Source organism: Aquarana catesbeiana, linkage group LG04 (genome assembly GCF_042186555.1).
Source record: "Aquarana catesbeiana isolate 2022-GZ linkage group LG04, ASM4218655v1, whole genome shotgun sequence".
Taxonomy (NCBI): domain Eukaryota; kingdom Metazoa; phylum Chordata; class Amphibia; order Anura; family Ranidae; genus Aquarana; species Aquarana catesbeiana.
Genome location: NC_133327.1, coordinates 94,639,931 through 94,657,337, shown reverse-complemented (window position 1 = coordinate 94,657,337; position 17,407 = coordinate 94,639,931).

Sequence of the window (17,407 nt, the reverse complement as noted above, 5' to 3'; positions counted from 1 at the left end):
ACACAGGCAGAGGAAATTATGTCATCTCCCCTCGTGGAACTCTAACCGTGAGTTGCACTACACTAACACCAGTACACGTAGGCACACTTGTCACCGCCCGATCGCCCCCCCCCTCTGGTTAACCCCTTCACTCCCTGTCACAGTGTCACCAAGTGCAGTTTTCACTGATCACTGCATTGGTGTCATTTGAGACTAATAAGTGTTAGGGCAGTTAGTAGTAGGCCCCGGTAGGTCTAGGGTACCCCCTAATAAAGGTTTAACCCCTTGATCGCCCCCCAATTAACCCTTTCACCCCCTGTCACCAATGTCACTAATACAATGTATAGATATCTATCTATACATAATCTATATTCTGATCACTGTATTAGTGTCACGGGTTAGCCAGTTAGTTGGTTAGTTTCACTGTCAGTCTTTTATAGCATCAGGGTACCCCCATATATTACCAAATAAAGGTTTTAACCCCTTGATCACCCCCAGTTAACCCTTTTACCCCCTGTCACCAGTGATCACTGTATTAGTGTCACGTGTGACGCTGGTTAGTTAGATATTTTTTTATAGCATCAGGGCATCCACTATATATATATATATATATATATATATAATCCCTGCGAACGCTAACAGTTCTTTTGGTAGCGTTTGAAGCGGTCACTGACAATCAGGTGCTCTTTTTGCCTGTGAGTCTCACTAGTTGTACCAGGAAATTTAGAGGCCAAAATGTCCAAATGAAGGTACACTAATTTCTGAGCATGGCAGATGAGAGTGAAGAGGAAGTCGCCCATCTGTCAAATTTAGGCTCAGAATACGAACCAGTAGACAGCAGCGGCACCCTGACAGATAGCTCTGACGACGGAGTAGTAGTACCTGCCAAGGTCAGGCATATCCGACCCCGTTCTTCTGTTGTTGAGGTGCAAGAACCGCAGGGCTCTTGTATGGAGCAATAGAGAGCCAATACTAGAGTTGCTCATCCATCTGGTGAACTGGCAAGCACCAGCAGCCTAGTACACTCTGGTCATAGTCAAACCAGCACTGCAGTATCACGTGGTGACGTGGCAAGTCCCATAAGTGCAGTTCAAGCTGGTGCGGTGGCTAGCACAAGTAGTGTCCCACAGCCATCAAAAAGACAAACACAGGTCTGTCAAGCCCATAGTGCCCTTCCTGCTGCATTTACCAATCCTAATTTAGGTGGAAACAGTTGATTTTACGTCACTTTATTTTTATTCGCTGTTTTTCTATAGATCTATCATGGACCAAAGCAATTTGTATACTGGTCAATTCATGGCCGCTAATCCCCAGTTGACCCTTGCCAGAGATTGGAAACCTATTACAGTTTCCAAATTTAAGACCTTCCTGGGCCTATCCCTCCTCATGGGCATAACTAAAAAAGTGAGTTGCGTTCATATTGGTCCACTGACCCAATTCACCTTACGCCTGTGTTCTCTGCATCCATGACCAGGGCTAGATACGAGCAGATCTTGCGATTTATGCACTTCAATGACAACGAACTCTGTCGTCCTTGGGGTGACCCTGGATTTGATCGACTCTACAAAATTTGGCCCCTCGTAAATCACTTCAACCAACAGTTTGCAGCCTTGTTTACTCTCGATCAAGTTGTCTGCATTGATGAGTCTCTGATAAAGTTTTCTGGCCACTTGTCTTTCAAACAATATCTTCCCAGCAAGCGTGCCAGATATGGGGTCAAGTTGTATAAGCTCTGTGACAGGGCAACAGGTTAAACATATAGTTTTATGGTTTACAAGGAAAAAGATAGTCACGTGGAGCCCGAGAACTGCCAAGACTTCATAGGGAGTGCTGGTACGATTGTGTGGGACTTGGTGTCACCCTTATTCGGAAAGGAGTACCACTTGTACGTGGACAATTATTACACAAGCGTGCCACTTTTTAGTCACATTTTTGATTGTGGAATTGGCGCATGTGGCACCTTGCGAATTGCCGGGGCTTACCCGAGCGGCTTGTAGAGTCTTTCTTAGACTGGGGGAGAGAGAGCATACTTGAGATTCAATAATTTGCTCGCAGTGAAGTAGAGGGATTCACGCAATGTTTTAATTCTGTCCTCCCTTCATGCAGATACGACAGTCCAAATTCCAACGGCGACTGGTGTTGTGGAGCAACCCCTCTGTGTCCACGAATACAACCTTAATATGGGAGGGGTGGACCTCAATGACCAGTTGATGGCGTTGTACTTAATTGCCCGTAGAGCCAGACGCTGGTACAAAAAAGTGTCTGTATACCTATTTCAATTGGCTCTACTGAACGCTTATATGCTATACACGGCATCAGGACGAACTGGATCCTTCCTTAAATTCTAGGAAGAGGTCATCACAACCCTTCTGTTTCCAGATGGCGCTGTGCCCCAACTTCCCAATGCAAATGCAGTGAGCCAGCTGCAGGAGAGGCATTTTTCCGTATGTCCTCCGCGATACCCCCTACCCAACGAAGCCCCCCAAAGAAGATGTCGCGTCTGTAGGAAACGCGGATACAGCCGTGACACCCGCTTTTATTGTTCCTCCTGTCCTGACCAACCTGGTCTCTGCATCGGTGAATGTTTCCAACGCTACCACACACTAGTGGAGTATTAGCGTAGGGTACAGCACTGCACAGTGCTAGGACACACTTTCACAGGGTCTCCAAAGATGCCATTGCATTTTTAGAGACCCAAACCTGGAAGTTACAAAAAAAGTGTAAAAAAAAAAATTAATAAAAAAAAGTAAAAAAAAAAATTAAAAATATATAAAATAAAAAAGCCAAAATTAGTTGTGTTTTTCTTGTTCTTCTCTCTCTATTCTCTCTGTATTGTTCTGCTCTATTTTACTGTATTTTATGCTTAACAGCAATGTTCTATTGTTACTATGTTTTATCATGTTTGCTTTGCAGGTATGTAATTCTTTTATACTTTACTGTTTACTGTGTTTTATTGTTAATCATTATTTTCTTAGTAGGTACGCCATTCAGCTGCAGCACTGATTTATCTATCTTGACAGCAACAGCGTTTGCTCTCACGATATGTAAATCAGTGACTCCAGCGCTGTAGGAGGTGATTTCACCACCACAGTTGAAAAAAAGAGCATATATGCTGAAGCATGGGGTCAGGGGTGGAGGGACAATTTGCCCCTAACATTAGGGGCGGATTGCCCCCATGCATTGGCATATATTTTTTACTCTTTTTTTTGGTACAGATTGCAATAAAAAAAAGTTGTTTTATTAAGTTAATGTTTTATTGTTACCGTTGTTTGCTTTTCAGGTACGCCATTCAGCTGCAGCACTGATTTACTTATCTTGACAGCAACAGCGTTTGCTCTCACGATACGTAAATCAGCGACTCCATCGCTGTAGGAGGTAATTTTACCACCGCAGTTAAAAAAAAAACAGTCCATATATGCCCATCATTAGAAGTGGGTGGATGCAGGGTGTATTCTAATGGTGGGCATACCCACCGATCAATCTCTTTTTTCATGCAGCCCAAAGGCTGCATGAAAAAAAAGAACATTACAATATATGCCCAACAAGGACCAGCAACGTACTTGTTGCTGGAATTTGAGTTGTTATACCAGAATGATGCCTGCAGGTTTACTCTCTCTTGGTATCGTTCTTTTCAGCCAACAGTCGGCTTTCATGTAAAAGCAATTCTAGTGGCTAATTAGCCACTAGACTGCTTTTTCAAGCAGTGGGAGGGAACGTTCCCCCCCCCCCCCCCCCGCTGTCTTCCATGGTTTTCTCTGGCTCTCCTGTCCCACTGGGGAACCTGAGAATGCAGCCGATGTTTCCGCCAGCTGACCATAGAGCTGATCGAAGACCAGAGCAGCTCCAATCATCTCTATGGTCTAAGAAACCGGAAGCTATGAGCATTTTATGACTGTGGTTTCGCTGGATATAAACAGCGCCATTGGGAAATTGGGAAAGCATCTTATCACATCGATCTTGGTGTGGTCAGATGCTTTGAGGGCAGAGGAGAGATCTAGAGTCTAATAGACCCCAATTTTTTTAAAGAGTACCTGTCACTACCTATTGTTATTATAGGGGATATATACATTCCCTGTGATAACAATAAAAATGATAAAAAAAAAAAGAAAGGAACAGTGTAAAAATAAAATAAAAAGGCAAAATAAATAATTAAAAAAAAAAAGGCAAAAGGCAAACGCAAGCGTCGGTCTCGTGTCATATGGAAACAGCAATTGCACCATGCATGTGAAGTATCACCGCGATCGTAAGATCTAGGGCGGTAATTTTAGCAGTAGACCTCCTCTGTAAATCTAAAGTGGTAACCTGTAAAGGCTTTTTAAAGGCTTTTAAAAATGTATGTAGTTTGTCGCCGCTGCATGGTTGTCTGCAATTTTAAAGCAAATATACCAAGAGAGAGTAACTCCAAAGGGAAACACACAGCAGTGTAATAAGCACAAAAATAGAAAATATGTATTAGAAAGATTTCCACAAAATGGCAACATTCACCACACCACAGTAAAAACCATTAACCACTTGCCAACCGCCGCATGCCGATTTACGTCGGCAGAATGGCACGGGTGGGCAAATGGGCGTACTTGTACGTTCCTCCCTCCCCGTGGGCGAGGGGTGCTATTGCGCTCCCCCCGTGCCTGCGGCGGTCGGATTTGTTAGAGGACCGATCAGTCCTAAAGTCCCGGTCAATGATTTATGGCCTGGACCTGCTGATCGGTCCTAACGAATTAAATCATTCCCCTGCCTGTGTAAGTGTAAACACAGACAGGGGAAGTGATGTCGTCTCTCCATGTGGAGTCTTTTCGATTCCAGTGAGAGGAGAGAAAACGTCTAACAGTGAGTTGCACCTACACTAACACCAGTACACATAGGAACACTTGTCACCCCCCGATCACCCCCCGATCGCCTCCCCAGTTAACCCCTTCACTCCCTGTCACTGTGTCACCAATTGCAGTTTTCAGATTTTTCACTGATCACTGCATTGGTGTCATTTGTGACTGTAATAAGTGTTAGGGCAGATAGTAGTAGGCCCCGTTAGGTCTAGGGTACCCCCCCTAAACCCCCCTAATAAAGGTTTAACCCCTTGATCGCCCCCAGTTAACCCTTTCACCGCCTGTCGCCAGTGTCACTAATAGATCTTTTTTCTGATCGCCGTATTTGTGTCATAGGTGACACTAGTTAGCCAGTTAGTTGATTAGTTTCACCGTCAGGTTTTTATAGCATAAGGTACCCCCATATATTACCTAATAAAGGTTTTAACCCCCTGATTGTCCCCTAGCTAACCCCTTCACCCCCTGTCACCAGTGATCACTGTATTAGTGTTGCGGGTGACGCTGGTTAGTTTGTTTGTTTTTTATAGCGTCAGGGCACCCGCCGTATATTACCCAATAAAGGTTTAACCCCCTGATCGCCCGGTGGGTGATAATAGATTTTATCGTTCGTCAATGTCTGCGTCGCCCCAGGCGGCGTTAGATTAGTGCCAGTAGCGCTAACACCCATGCACGCACCATACACCTCCCTTAGTAGTATAGTGTCTGAACGGATCGATATCTTTGATCTGATCAGAACTATATTATATACATATATTCATGTGCGCTCTGTCAGCTCAAATAGAGAGAAATGGGTGATTAATCTACTCTCTATAATGGGGAGTCCATGCATGAGAGTTCAAATGCAGCAAGAGGTATGTAGATGGTCACAGATGGACTGACTCTGGATGACAGTAAAAAAACAAAGAAGAGAGCAGTACCATCTAAGTGCAGCATGATAAAAACATTTTAATATAGGACAGATGATTTTAAACTCACAAGATTGTAGAGATTACAGCGGTATAGGAAGTTCATCCACTCCTGGGGGAAGGCAGTCAGCTCGCAGGTGGAGAGGCAGCTGATGGCGCTGGTGGCTTCCAACGCTTCCTGGTTCTCAGATTCGGCTCAGGGGTGGCTGGACACGTCACTTCTGGATGGTGAGAAAGTGGGGAGGAGCGCGCATTCGGAGCATGCGTGCTCCTTCATCAGGCAATAGTTGTGACCATGTTTGGAGAGGTTTTTATAGTCCATTCAGCCAGGGGATTTTGATATCGTACCATGGCAACCGCTCGTGGGAAGGGCTTCTGATTACAGAATGGGCACTGGTGTGTCAGGCTGGATTGGACTGATCAAGCTCATGTGAACAAAGATGAGCTTTTTTTACATAGCAATGGACATAATGCAGGGGTAGAAAAGGGGGGGTTGATAAAATACTTTTTTATATATAACAAGACCGAGTTTAAAATTCTATTATCTGGAAGCAGCTGAAATGGGAGATGGGTGAACTGAGGTAAAAAAAAAAGTATATAACTAAATGAGTAAAGGTTAAAATTAAAAATAAAAATGGACATGAAGATAAAGGATACAAATAAAATAAAAATAAAAATGAAGTTGAAATAAAAATAAATAAAAAATTGATGGAAAGCGTACTTACTATTGATGGATGTCTAAGAGGGGAAAGACCATAAGGGTCATGGACCTAAAATGATTAGTGACAAATCATAACATATGTTAGGCAACGAAAAAAACAGGATTTCAAAAAAGAGAGAGAACAAAAAAAGTATATATCTAAATGTTTCTTTTTTTAGAGGAAAGGAAGAATTTAGTGACGGGTTCATTTCCAGTTCCTCGTTCAACCCAGCCGGCACTGATGGACACTGATGGGTGGTACTACGGGGCATCACTAATTTTTATTGTGCCATATGTTGGGCGTTGATTTTTACATGTGGATGGCCATGTGGGATGTACCTGGCCATCCACATTTTAGGAGCTTCCCTGGTGGTCCTAGCGGCTTCCCTGGTGGTCTAGTGTGGGCATCCGAGGGGGGGCTGCACTGATAAACGATCAGAGCAGACCCCCTCTGTCAGGAGAGCCGCCGATCGGCTCTCCTCTACTCGCGTCTGTCAGACGCGAGTGAGGAAAAGCCGATCACCGGCTCTTCCTATTTACATCGTGATCAGCCGTGATTGGACACGGCTGATCACGTGGTAGAGAGCCTCCGCCGGAGGTTCTTTACCGAGATCGATGTAGTGGTGTGTCAGACTGACACACCGCACCACCGATCGCCACGATGCACGCCTCCACAAGCGCGCGGTGGCTGTTATCCTGCCAGGGCATCATATGACGCCCAGTCAGGATAATTGAACCACCGCCCGGCCGTCACCTGCTATAGGCCGGGCGGGAATGTGAAATGCTTTAAGCCAATAATATTTTTACCACTAACTGCATTTTCTATATGTCCTCCCTGGTACCCCTACCCAATGAGCCCCCCAAAGAAAATGTCCTGTCTGTAGAAAGCACGGATGTAGGCGTGACACCCGCTATTATTGTCCCTCCTGTCCTGACCATCCTGGTCTTTACATTGGTGAATGTTTTGAACGCTACCATACACTAGTGGAGTATTAGCGTAGGGTACAGCACTGCACAGACTAGGACACACTTTCACAGGGTATACAAAGATGCCATCGCATTTTGAGAGACCCGAACCTGGAACCAAACCGTTACAACCACTACAATGTGATTCTTTTATACTTTACTGTTTACTGTGTTTTATTGTTAACCATTTTTTTGTTTACAGGTACGCCATTCAGCTGCAGCACTGATTTATTTATCTTGACAGCAACAGTGTTTGCTCCCACAATATGTAAATCAGCCACTCCAGCGCTGTAGAAGGTGATTTCACCATCACAGTTAGAAAAAAAAAAGAGTATATATGCCGAAGCATGGGGGCAGGGGTGGAGGGGCGATTTGCCCCTACCATTAGGGGTGGATTGCCCCCATGCTTTGGCATATATTTTTTAGGCACAGATTGCATTAAAAAATGTTTTATTTTTACTATGTTTAAGGCCCCTTTCACGTGGGGCTGTCCATTTTTACTCATCCGCTTGCTCAGCGGGGAGCGCTCCGTTGATGCCTGAAATAGACAATTTCCCCCTGAAGTAGATGCGTAATCCCTGCATTGATACCAGTGGGGAGGGGTCAGGACGGCACGGCAGGCATCTTGTGCACTGAGGAGGACGCCCGCATCATCGCGATGCCACCATTGGTATACACCAGTATAGGGCTTACTATAGAGCGGTGCACTGACGCACCTAATCTATGTGAGTACCCCTGAAGGGGATCTTTTTTGCTTTATTTAATAAACGGTTCAAACTGTACTTGCACTATCGAGTTTTTCCTGTTTCATATGCCGGTTGGTGTATGCTGAGGAAGGAATCCAGGAGCCCAATACCATCATAGAGCCCAGAGGTGGTTCACATGCGTGTTTTGACTTAGCTTAATCACAAAGTCACACGCTCCAAGGTGAGCATTTATTACCTAAGCGGGGCACCTGAGTGATGACACCTTAGCACGGCTTGGATCACAGCTTTTGGATTACACAAACCTTTATCATTACTGGATTAGTGACGCAATTGGTCGCTACTTACATGCACATGAGCACTCTGTTATATGATTTAAATCACTTTCAGCATCGTTTTTCAGCACAGTTATTATTGACATGTTTGGACACTGTATGAAAGCACGGTCATTATTGACTTATTTGGACACTATATGAAAGCACAGAAGCACTTTGATATATTGCTGCTTTTTTAAATTTTAATATTTTAATATATATAGTTTTATTTTTTGGCTTGTAATACCCAGTTATGCACTAGGCACTTAACTATATCCATAATATGATATATGTGTATTACCATTTATAATTCACTGGTTCATTATTTTATTTGAGATCAATTATTTACTGTGCATTTCCTATACATGCCTTTTAGCGCAGCATTTATATATTTATAGACACATATCCAACCATTCTCTCTACCCTCATTTTGGTCTTTGTTATCAGAGAATGAAAAACTGTTCTTACCTCCATGACCTCCATGTTTACATTTTACTTGTGAAATAGAAAATTGACCTCAGGGGTTGGAGACAGCAGTAGATAAATGATGACTTCTCTTTTCTTGTTACAGCAATAAACTTTCAAATAGCTTTCCATCTTCTCAAAAGTGTCTCAGCCAGTCAAGTCTAGCCAAAAGTGTTCCAACTGAAGAAATTTGACTGCTCAGGAAGATAGAAATCTATATGGAATAGAGTCTTATTCATTTAGGGTAGGTTTGGTATTTGCAGACCTTTTGCCTAAAATCAAATTTAGTATCCGTTCCTATAATTTCTGGGAACAGAACACTGTTGTCCTCAGAGCACACGGATTGCGAGTTAGTATGTATAAGGTGGGTATTGGGGAGGGATCATTTCCTCCAGGGTTAAATCTTGCCTAGTGCATTAGGCTTGCTCTCAGTTGTAGGCAGTGGCGTCACTAGGGGGGGCCAGAAGGGGTCATGGCCCCCCCAACATTATACTGTGCCCCCCTACGTGCCCCCAACTAAAAAAAAAGGACACTGGGAATGCAGGGGACAGGTATGGACTGAGCCTCTGTGTTGCTGGCTCCGGCTCCACCTCCTAAGTCTACTCTGCCTCGCGTCTAGCAACCAGTGACGTCAGAGCTGGCATTGATGTCTCTCCCTCCCTTCCTTCCTCTCTCGCACTGAATGATACACAGCTGATCCGCTCCTTCTCCCCCTCCCCTCTCCTGCATGTGTACCACGGGAAGTGTGAGCTCCTTAGCTTCACACTTGACTTCCCTGGAGCACACACAAGAGAGGGGAGGGGGAGAAGGAGCAGATCGGCTGTGTATCATTCAGTGTGAGAGAGAAAGGAAGGGAGAGAGGGACATCAATGCAAGCTCTAGGGCTCTGAGCTGTTCCATGAGAGAGACGCTCTCAGCTCAGAGCCATGCTGGAAGGCAGACTGCATTCAGCGCTGACCAAAGTTTCAATATTTTGTGTCCACCATTATTTTCCAGCACTGCCTTAACCCTCTTGGGCATGAAGTTCACCAGAGCTTCACAGGTTGCCACTGGAGTCCTCTTCCACTCCTCCATGACAACATCGAGCAGCTGGTGGATGTTAGAGACCTTGCGCTCCTCCACCTTCCATTTGAGGATGTCCCGCAGATGCTCAATAGGGTTTAGGTCTGAAGACATGCTTGGCCAGTCCATCACCTTTACCCTCAGCTACTTTAGCAAGGCAGTGGTCTTCTTGGAGGTGTGTTTGGGGTCGTTATCATGTTGGAGGTCCAGTCTCTGAAGGGAGAAAATCATGCTCTTCTTCAGTATGTTACTGTACATGTTGGCATTCATGGTTCCCTCAATAAACTGTAGCTCCTCAGTGCCGGCAGCACTCATGCAGCCCCAGACCATGACACTCCTACCACCATGCTTGACCGTAGGCAAGACACACTTGTCTTTGTACTCCTCAGCTGGTTGCCACCACACACGCTTGACACCATCTAAACCAAATAACGTTTAGCTTGGTCTCATCAGACCACAAGACATGGTTCCAGTAATCCATGTCCTTAGTCTGCTTGTCTACAGCAAGCAGTTTCTGGGTTTTCTTGTGCATCATCTTTAGAAGAGGCTTCCTTCTAGTACGACAGCCATGCAGACCAATTTGATGTAGTGTGCAGAGTGTGGTCTGAGCACTGCCAGGCTGACCCCCCCACCCCTTCAACCTCTGCAGCAATGCTGGCAGCACTCATACGTCTATTTCCCAAAGACAACCTTTGGATATGACACTGAGCACGTGCACTCAACCTCTTTGGTCAACCATGGCGAGGCCTGTTCTGAGTGGAACCTGTCCTGTTAAATCGCTGTATGGTCTTGGCCACCGTGTTGCAGCTCAGTTTCAGGGTCTTGGCAATCTTCTTATAGCCTAGGCCATCTTTATGTAGAGCAACAATTCTTTTTTTCAGATCCTCAGAGAGTTCTTTGCCATGAGGTGGCATGTTGAACTTCCAGTGACCAGTATGAGAGAGTGAGAGCGATAACACCAAATTTAACACTCCTTCTCCCCATTCACACCTGAGACCTTGTAACACTAACAAGTCACATGACACCGGGGAGGGAAAATGGCTAATTGGGCCCAATTTGGACATTTTCACTTAGGAGTGTACTCACTTTTGTTGCCAGTGGTTTAGACATTAATGGCTGTGTGTTGAGTTATTTTGAGGGGACAGCAAAGTTACACTGTTATACAAGCTGTACACTCACTACTTTACATTGTAGCAAAGTGTAATTTCTTCAGTGTTGTCACATGAAAAGATAGAATAAAATATTTACAAAAATGTGAGGGGTGTACTCACTTTTGTGAGATACTGTATGTTGTAATTACTAGGCTGTTAGATCCTCAGCATCAGAAGACAGAGCACAGACCTCATACATTGATTTATATCAGCAAAACTTCTGTGACAGGGAGAAAAGAATCCATGAGATCTGTGTTCTGTCCCTTTCCTGTCTCTGCCAGCTCCATCTTCAACCCTTTTGGCTCCTGCACACTAGTTTTGCCCTCTGAAGAGCAATCAACATTTAGATTGCTCTTTAGAAAACATTAGGTAGGTGGAGAGAAGGTGTTGTATCACCTCTTCCCTGCCTGCTTTATCCCCTTGAACCCCACACTAGTGCGCCACAACTGTGCATTGCAGAGCAGCCCTATTCACTTGAATCGGTTGTGTTCAGTGGGTGGTAGCACCTGCCAAAAGCCAAAGGTTCCTACCATGACATAAAACGTCAAGACTACAGCATGTGTACACCTCCAGCTGCTGCCTATGCAGCAAAAAGGGTAGCAGTTGGGGGTGGTAAAAATGTGGCTCAATTGAAGAATTTTACAGCCCCATAACCATTAGTGTAAATGAGCCCAAACATTGCTGGTGTGGTGTTACAATCAATCTCAATATAAGTAAAGTGAACATTCCCTCTCCCTCCTCATGTTACCATAAAGGTTTTTTTTACTAATCTGATAAATATATATGCCATCAATGTAAGGGCTCATTTACATTTGCAATAAGGGGGCAAAAAAGTAAGAATTTGAGCCATGGTTTTATTATCACCTGAACCACTGGTCATGATCCCTCCAGAGCCTGGACCAGCTCTGTGACATCAGCCGACAGCGGGTTTTTGCAGAGGGGCAGAGCTAAAACAGTGATCTCCAGAGTGGTGTGTACTTTGTGGATTGTCTGTGGTATAAGCTTATTACTGGTTGGAAGCCTCTGTGGAGGTTCTCAAAATTTAGAGTTAGGACTACAGAAAATGGGGTGCCTTGATGGGGCTCTGTAGCTTATGCATGTGTGTTTGTAACGCACACTTTTGGACAGAATAATTGAATTGGTTAGCAGGCTGGTCAGTAAGTTGATCTTGGAATGTCTTTGGTTTTGTTTTGCATGTGTTGCCCTTCCATGTGCTCCTTGCTGCAAAGGCCAGTTATAGGTGAGGGCAGTGGCCATTTGTTTGTACTGAAATCTGAAAGTACAATACTTGAACTTTCAAATATTTTTTTTATTTATTTTATTCTTGAAATATATAGGTATGGGTATAGAATTGCGTTTTATAGTTGGCCCCCCTACTTTTTTCCCTGCCCCCCATGTGCCCCCCCTAAATATGAAAACTAGTTGTAGGCAGGCTCTCCCTAAGTAATGCCTTTCTGATTGGGATGGGGCTGCATTTGATTGGTCAGGGGCTGGGAGTCACAAGGAGCTGCTGGTGATGTTCTCAGCTGGGGTGCTAGAAAAACACTATTGCTTTAGGACCTCACTGAGTTTTCCTGGCACTTGGTCACCTCACGTATTGCTTTTCTGGCACACACTTTTCGAGCAGGCCTTTTGACTAACCCTAGAGCAATTTTTATACCAGCGAGAAGGCCTGTTTTGTGTACTGCACTTGGCACCTTTTAATAACTTTTTGCACTTATTTATTGAACAAGCATTTGCACTGCACTGCCTACGTGGATTTGTCTTTTTTTTTTACAGGGCTTTCCCTGATGATGGGGAGAATCTCTGTGGCCTATTTTTCCTCTTCCCAATGGGGGTCTCTCTTCAGGAAAGCCCTCACCAAGTACATGATGGACTGGCTTTGACTGGTACCTAAAGCCGTGTACACACGGGCGGACTTTTTAGCATCAAACGTCTGATGGTCTTTCCGAGGGACTTTTGACGGAGTTACGACGGACTTTCGGGCGACCGGACTCGCCCACACACGAACGGACTAAAGTCCGTTCGAAAATCCGTTGGTATGAACGTGCTGACGTATGAAGGGACTAGAATGAGGAAGTTCATAGCCAGTAGCCAATAGCTGTGCTTGCGTCCTTTTTTGTCCTTCGGACTAGCATACAGACGAAAGGATTTTTCTACCGTACTCGAGTCCGTCGGAAAGATTTAAAACATGTTCCAAATCTAAAGTCCGTCCGATTTTCAACAGAAAAAGTCAGCTGAAGGTCTGATGAAGCCCACACACGGTCGGATTGTCCGACAGATTCGTTCCGTTGGACCAGTCCGGTCGAAATGTCTGCCTGTGTGTACACGGCATTAAGAAGTAGATTCCAGCTGGTTTGGGCCTGGGTGGACTAGATTACCTTGCCCCTGTCAGGAGGCTTGTGCCTCAGAGGCTTCAGGGATTGAGGCCCCTTTCTCTGTACCCTTGTGCAATTTTAATTTGTGGGCTGTGAATCGCATGGTTCACTTTTTTTTGTTCATGAGACTTGGCAAGAACTATAGAGCTCAGTCAAAAAACAAAATTGGTATCTGCAGTCTCTAAACTTTAATCCATTAGATTCTAAAGATACTAGAGGTAACCAGGAGGGGGTAAAAGAGGTCAAGCAAAGAGCAAAGCTGTTTGCTTGACCTCTTACTGTTACTGCTGTAGCAAAGTTTTACCTGCGTTTATCGCTAGTGGCTGCTATAGCCACTAGCAATAATCACTGTCTTCTCCCGGCGGGGGTAGGCAGGGGAGGGCAGCGGAAGCCGACTCCACCATCTGTCTGTGTTGATGGGGGAATCGTGCAAATTTCTTTCCAGCAACCTGTAGTTGCAGGAAAGAAATTTGCATTGTGTATGGCCGGCCCAAGTGTTTAACCCTTTGTAAGGATAGGTAGTGTTCTAGTTTATAACTGATGAGATGATATCTACAAGCCAAGCACAGTACAGACAGGGTTAATTATGGCAAACGTAACTCTCCTGGCCCCTCATAAACAGAAAGAACTAGTTATATTCTTAAAATTTGCAAAAATCTTAAAAATGGTAAGCTGCAATTTTTAAATATTGTTTTAAACCTATGCTATGTGGGTGGGGACATGTAACACCTATAAAGTAGGAGTTATTTAGAAGCAAACATGGAAATACACTTTAACCACTTGCCGACCGCTGCACGCCAATATACATCGGCACAATGGCAGCGGTGGGCAAATGGGTATACCTGTATGTACCCTTTAACTGGCGGGACTAGCAGGCACGCACCCTTGTGTACAGCGTGAGCGTGCCCGCGGGACCGGTGGACTCTATGTCCGCGGGTCTGCCGGCGATCGTGTCACGAAGGCGCAGAGCGGGGAAGTGCCTATGTAAACAAAACATTTCCCCGTTCTGCCTTGTGACATGACAGAGATCACTGCTCCCTGTCATCGGGAGCAGTGATCGCTGTCATGTGAGTTGAGGCCCATCCCCCCCCACAGTTAGAATCACTCCCTAGGACACATTTAACCCCTTCATCGCCCCGTAATGTTTAACCCCTTCCCTGCCAATGTCATTCACACAGTAATCAGTGCATTTTTATAGCACTGATCGCTGTATAAATGACAATCGTCCCAAAATAGTGTCAAAAGTGTCCAATGTGTCCAATGTGTCCGCCATAATGTCGCATTTATGATAAAAATCGCAGATCGCCGCCATTACTAATGAAAAAAAATTAATAATAAAAATGCCATAAAACTATCCCTTATTTTGTAGACGTTATTACTTTTGCGCAAACCAATCAATATATACTTATTGCGTTTTTTTGTTTGTTTTTTACCAAAAATTTGTAGAAGAATACACATCGGCCTAAACTGAGAAAAAAAAAAATTTTAATATATTTTTGGGGGATATTTATTATAGCAAAAAGTAAAAAATATTGCGTTTTTTCAAAATTGTCGCTCTTTTTTTTGTTTATGGTGCAAAAAATAAAAACCGCAGAGGTGATCAAATACCACCAAAAGAAATCTCTATTTGTCCGAAAATAAGGACGTCAATTTTTTTTGGGTGCAACGTCACATGACCGCGCAATTGTCAGTTAAAGCGACGCAGTGCCGAATCGCAAAAAGTGTTCTGGTCAGGAAAGGGGGTAAAATCTTCCGGGGCTGAAGCTGTTAAAGTATAATTGTACTTCAATGAGAAATCTATAATTCAACCTCACCCACCTGCCACCCTGTTCAATTCTCTATAACTATGGACTAAGTTTCAGTTCCATGGACATGGCTGGCAGTGTTTGCATGTAGCAGTGCGTTTTAAATGTAGTGGACTTACTGGGCAGCATCATAAGGAATAATGTCCACACTGGGCCCATGGGGCAAGCCGGAACTGGACACTCATTACTCCCTATGAAAAGGACTGGTACATACGGTACATTACAATCAATAAATTTGTCAACATTTTTTAAAGTATCTACTAACATAAATTTTCCATGATCTCATTTAGAATGTGTAAACAATAAAGAGTGACAACATCTTAATTGGTTAATTGGTCACAGGTGCTTGAGGCCTATAAAACTTTCTGTAGAGCACATCTGAAATTGCCAGACTGCTGGTTGGAAGTTAAACAGTGGGGACCTTGAGTGGAGAGTCTGAACAAGTTTTTGCTTTTGACTGCTGGTGATTGCTGTGTTGCATTTTTAGGTTCTTTTTGGGGATTTTCCTTGCAACTTTTTAACACCTTTTTCTGTCACTTTTTAAAACAGCCTTTTTGTTTCTCTTTCCTTCCTCCGCCTACTAATTAAGGGGAGTTGTTAATTGGTCACAGTTGCTTGAGGCCTAAACTTTCTGTAGAACTAATTTTGAGCCTGCTCATCTTTTAGTTTGCTGAAACTAAGACCAAGTGGAACTGGACTAAGTGGTGAGTTAAAAAAAGTTTTTGTGGGAATTTCAGAGACCTGGTTCAACAGCTCTCATGATTGGCTGGCAACCATTCAAGGGTATACCCTTTACCGCAGGGATAGAGAGAGTAAAAAAAGGGGGAGGCGTATACCTATATATCAAGAATAATGTACAAGTGAATATGAGAGATGACAACACTAAGGGAGCTAGGGAGGAGGTGGAATCCTTTTGGGTAGAGCTCCAAAGGGATGAAGCTAAGGGGAAAATAATACTGGGAATATGCTATAGGCCCCCTAACCTGAGGGAGGAGGGGGAGATGGATCTCCTATCACAATTTGGATTAGCAGCAAGGATGGGAAGTGTTATCATAATGGGTGTTTTTAATTATCCAGACATAGACTGGGTGGAGGGAAAGACGCATTTGTCTAAGGCTCACCAGTTCCTAATTGTCTTGCAGGACAATTTCATGGTTCAGATGATAGGCGCACCAACTAGAATACCAACAATACAGACCTGATCACTGATGAAAATATGGGGCAAATTAGGTAACAGCGATCACAGGTCAATTGGCTTCAGTATAAATCACACAAATAGGAAACACAAGGAAAATACAAAGACACTGAATTTCAAAAGAGCCAACTTCCCTAAACGACGAACTTCCTCGAAGGAATAAACTGGGATAAAATCTTAGGAACAAAGAACACAGAGTAAAGAGTGCATTAGCCAATGCATCCCGTTGGGTAATAAATTTAAAAGAGCTAACAAAAGTCCTGGATGGCTTAACTCCAATGTAAAAATGCATATAAGCAAAGGAGAAGGACTGCAAAAAATACAGGGTTGAGGGATCATCATCAGCATTTAGACTTTATAAGGAATGCAACAAGAAATGTAAGTGTGCAATTAGGGCGAAAGATAGAACACGAAAGACACATAGCGGAGGAGAGCAAAAAAAATCCCAAGAAATGTTTTAAGTACTGTATTTATTGGCGTATAACACTCACTTTTTCACCATGAAAATTGGGTGCAAATAGCGTGTGCGTGTTATATGCCAATACTTCAATTTTAGCAGCCTCGGAGGGGACAGGGGGGGGGCAGGACGAGCGCCATCAGATTACATACAGTGAGAATCTCCAATTTACTTAGCGGCCTCTGTAATAGGAAGTCCCGTCTCCTGGGCCGCTATTGGACCACTGTTCTATCATAGGAGATTCTCACTGTATTTAATCTGACGGCGCTTCCCCCGCCCCCCTCCCTGTCCCCTCTGGGCTGCAGATGGGCATTGTTCAGGCTGCACTGATGGCAATGGTGAGGCTGCAGATGGGCACTGACACTTATTTTGCTTCAAAGTTCCTTATTTAAAATTTAAGTTTTTTTCCTGAAACTTCCCTCTTAAAATGAATGTGCGTGTTATACGCCTGTGCGTGTTATACGCCGATAAATACGGTATGTAAATAGTAAAAAAGGAGGACA